Genomic DNA, 5,130 nt, shown 5'->3' on the forward strand with positions numbered 1-5,130 from the left:
TCTTTATGCAAGAGTACATATAAACAGTACAAATCAATCCCAGCAAAAAATGGAGATTTTAAGATTTGCACACCTAGTTTAGATAATCAAATCTCTGCCACCCTTGATTCAGGGAGATAGGGAAAAATAATAATAATTCTTCAACATAGTAGTACATGGGATTATTCTAATTGACCAGAATGTCACATAGTAATGACTTATGGAAGGAAGAGTTTGTGACAAACACCTGGTACCACAAAACAGTCAATGGAACACCCAGCCCTCTGACATCTAGAGGCTTATGCTAGCAAATCATTTTAAGTGTTATAACCTTTGTAGATACAGATTTCCATATCCTTTAAATCAAGTGTTAACAGTAGGGAAAGCCAATTTTGATATAAAAGAGCATTTCATTAAAGCATAAAGTGAAATTTATAAGAAAAAAAAAGCATAATTAAACAAACCGAGTGATGAGAATACTCGTTCACTCGTTGAAGGATTCTGCTTAAAGCATAAAGTGAAATATTATTCCATCCATGAGAAGTGACAAAAAGGATATAAAATAAGACAACACATGGAAGAAAAAAAACATAGTCAAAATAACCTTCTAAAAATGTCCCTTTGTTGGATAACTTTAACCCCTCACTTTTCAAGTGATCATCTTTAAAGTAGTTTGAGAGATTAGAGCTGCATGCAAATCAGAAAGCACCTTCTTAGAGAACAAGATTGGAAAGCTTGTAGTCAGAAAGCAGTACTGACCATATTGTCAGAAAGCAGTACTGATCTTAGAAAACAATGACCAACATAAATAGCATAATGGCCTTAAGAAGACATAAAACGGCCAGCCAAACCAAAAATCTGATACAACTCAATCCACTAAACTGATATCATCGATTCACAAATAAGACTATCCTAGCATCACATTATTTTTTTGATAAATAGCATCACATTATTTTAAAGAGAAGTGCTACAGACACAATAAGGTCCCACATTATTTCAATAACATTAATTTTACAGATTCATTGCTTCAGTCCAACTGAAACAAATAAGAAATATGATGTAAAGAATGAACTAAACGTCAACTGGTGATGAATTAATAGAATCCCGGTCAAATTAAGTATGGCCACTGCCTTCATTATGCATAAAATAAGGGAATGAAGGGACATGGGAATACCTTGGCCTCTCAGACTTAGAAAGATGCTTAGACATTACGGATGCCTGCAATGAACCAATCATTGTATTTTGATTAATCTTCAACTAAGGAAAAAAAATAAGTGTAAAAAAGAAGGAAAAAAAAATGCCAAATCCCTCCTATTGCATTAAGTATTCAGAATCTCAGATATAATTAAAAACTTGCATTGCATATCTCCAATTTACATTAGACGAGTATAGTACCTGCTCTTGGAGTATGCTCCTGGCCTCAACAAGTTGAGCTTCAAGTTCAAGCTCCCTCTCAGTTGATTCAGAAGTAACTTCAGCACCTTTCTGTGCATCTTGCAATTAAACCATACGCTCCTTCAAATGTCAAAGCATAAACAAGAAAATAAATTAACATCTTACTGTCCATAGGAATCATAAGATGAATTGGTAGAAAAGGCAACAAAAAAAAAAAAACCTTTATGGAAGTCATCTTATTTCGGAGACTTTCCTCTATTTGATCTCTAGCCATGTGAAAGGGCAGGTCAAAGACATCCTGTATGTATTGAACTCTTAACATATAGCGCCATAATCTTTCATCATCTTTCATCAATGCACCATATAAACGACATTGATAAACTAATTGGACATGTCAACAGTGCAACATTGAACAAAAAGTGATCAACGGAACTAGAGGTAATCAGACACGTTTACACAATAAAATAGGACAGAGATTGAGGCCAAAGCACTTGCCGCTGTCTCTGCTCACTAGCAGAGTCTCTAAATTCAACATCCCGCTGCCTCTGTTGAAGCAACGAGTATAGACAATTGCAAGTTCTCGCAACAGAAACCTGCGAAGCACGGAAAAAACAGGTTAAAGTAAATAAATGATATCGTATACAAATCCAAGAGAAGCAAAAACAACGATCAACATCAAAACGGACCGGATCATTGGCGAACAGATCAAGAGAAGCCGGGAATCCGTACGTAACAAGCGTCCGGTTCAAGTACTTAGCGCAGTGTTCCAAATTTCCCACATCGGCAAATGCGTACTCTCTGGAGCACAAAACAAAACCATAAACATCAACGCTCAATAAGATACATGCCTATACATATAATGTGGATATATAGCATGGTAAATGTATGCTGTGCAAAAAGAAACCCTAAACTGTTGAGAAGCTCACCCGATTGTGGAGCCGGACTGAGTGATGGCAAAAGGAGCCCCTAGCGACGGCGATACAGAGAGAGAGAGAGAGAGAGAGAGAGAGAGAGAGAGAGAGAGAGAGGTGAGGCCAGATTTGGGGAAAAGGAAATTTCCGGCATGGGGTTTGGGGGAGAAGGAGGGGGCGGACATCGAGGTGAGGTGGCAGTTACGTGGTGGGGTCGCTGGCGACGGGCTGTGCTCGGCGGCGTGGGTCGAGGGAGGATCGCTGGGGGAACGAGAGCGAGGAGACAGAGAGAGGGAGGGGGTGTCTGCTGGAGGGAAAACAAAACATAAATTGGGGGAAAAAAATTGAAACTTGGCGACCATGTCAATTTCGACTATATTTAGGCGCTGAAAACATAATTTTACAGATACAGCGATTTAAACCGTTGTAAATATTAGATATTTCGCTGCAAAAAGATAAATCATGCATCGTTTCATCTTTTAAGACCAAAAAAAGCGGCGATTTAAAAAATGCTGTAATAGATAACCTTTTGCAGCGATTTTTTTTGCAACAATATAAAAATCACTGCAATAGGCCTATTTTCTTGTAGTGACATAGTACTCGTTCCAGAACACGATCACAACTTACATGTATATCGAAAGGAACTTGAAATACAAAACATTAAGCTAATTAAAATTTAGGTTAATTTCCCAAAATAATTGATCAGGTCATTCCAAGCTTTCCAATTTGACAATTCAAATTTTTATTTGGTCATTTCAGTTACTACTCGAACTAAGAATATTCCTCTTCTTCCGTCCAAAAGTGGATCTAAATCACCCAATAGTTGCAGCCAGTTAGCAGTAGTTGTAACGAATTAATTTGTTGAAATTTGAGGTATTTATATATTCTGCTGTGCTTAATTTTAAGATTTTCTAAAAGTAATAAATAATAAGCTGAGATGTTCGGTAAAATATAATAATATTTTATGAATTCTATTGATATATGTTTAAAAATAAATAGATTGAGATATGTATTTAAATGTATAAACTTATTTGATATGAGTTTTAACTTTTTTTTTAATATTATTTTTATTTGAAAATTGAAATTTTTAATTATTTATTATATTTTATTTAAAAATTTAGAAAATGGGAGAAAAGAAACGTGTTGAGATTGTTTGTGAAGGTTAAAAAAAACACCCATTCTTTTCCGAGCGCAGCCAAAAAATGGCAAAATATGCCTAAAAGTCGCGCACGTACTAATACCGATGTTGACCATATATCCCATCCAACGACTAAAGCGCTTTCCGATAAATAACGACATGGGTGATCATAATGGCAATAAATAACTCATGAGTATGCAGCTTCTTCTGGTATGTGAACCTACGAATTCAGAAGAAACATGCCGGAGTCTATTGTAAGAAAGTAAGGTGCAGAGTAGCACTTGTGGAAAAACAGAAGGTGGAAGGTGAATATGAGAAAAGGGTATAGCTTCAGATGGAAGAGAAGGCTATTGGAAATCTCCTTTTTACTCACACTGTCGAATACAAGTTCTGTTACAAGTATATATACACTACAGAAAATAGAAAAACTAAAGAGGAAGAGTCCTAAAATTAACTTTACAGTTTCTACTGATTTACAAGTAATCTAGGACATGGCTTTTCATGACAACCTAAGACACTGCTTTACATCACTTTATCTGCAATTGTGTGCACTCTTAATTAGCTGTTGATGTGTGCTTTTATGCTTCTCTGTTGCTTTACTTTTCTGTGTTGTGCTTTATGCTTTTCAGCTGCTGCATCTTGCTTTACACCAACTTGTCTGCTGCATGGTGTTTCCTGCATGTCATTGTGTGCTTGCTCAGAATGTCCTTCTTCATTCTCTTTTTCTGTTTCATGTGATAATAGCCCCCCACAAGATGGAGAGTAGTAATTGACTACTCCCATCTTGCTTAGATGTGAATCAATGAGATAAGCAGGGAGTGCCTTAGTGAATACATCAGCCAATTGTAGCCTACTAGAAATGTGAGAAGTCTGAATACTTCCTTCCAATATTTTATCCCTTATGAGATGACAATCTAGTTCAATATGTTTGGTTCTTTCATGGAATACAGGGTTAGATGCAATATGTAAGGCTGCTTGATTATCACAGTAGAGAGTGACAGCTTGTGCATGAGGTACTAGCAAATCTGTGAGGAGATATTTTATCCAAGTCACTTCACAGCAAGTTGCAGCCATGGCCCTATACTCTGCTTCAGCAGAGGACCTGGACACAATGGACTGTTTCTTGGACTTCCAAGATATCAAGGAAGTTCCAAGGAACACATAATACCCTGTGACTGATCTCCTAGTATCGGGGCAAGATGCCCAATCTGAATCACAATATGCTGACAGTTCAAGTTCAGCTGAAGAAGAGAACATAATCCCTTGCCCAGGAGCTCCCTTTATGTACCTTAGAACCTTTTGAGCTGCACTTAAGTGAATGTGGGTTGGACTGTCCATGAATTGGCTCAAATTTTGCACACTATAGCAGATGTCAGGTCTTGTAATTGTTAAGTAGAGTAATCGACCAATGAGTCTCCTGTATACTGCTGGATCAGGAAGCATTTGACCCGTGCCCTTGCTTAGCTTGGTGTTTTGGTCCATAGGTACCTTAACAGGTCTTGAGCCAAGAGTACCTGAATCTGCAAGAATGTCAAGTGCATACTTCCTTTGGCAAATGTGGATTCCTTTGGAAGATCGAGCCACCTCTATCCCAAGAAAATACCTTAGGTGACCCAAGTCTTTAATCTTGAATTTTTGATTCAAGAAGGTCTTCATGAGGGCAACAGATTCTGCACTATCACTAGCCACAATAATATCATCCACATA

This window comes from Carya illinoinensis, chromosome 13, assembly GCF_018687715.1.
Source record: "Carya illinoinensis cultivar Pawnee chromosome 13, C.illinoinensisPawnee_v1, whole genome shotgun sequence".
In the NCBI taxonomy this organism is placed as follows: Eukaryota; Viridiplantae; Streptophyta; class Magnoliopsida; order Fagales; family Juglandaceae; genus Carya; species Carya illinoinensis.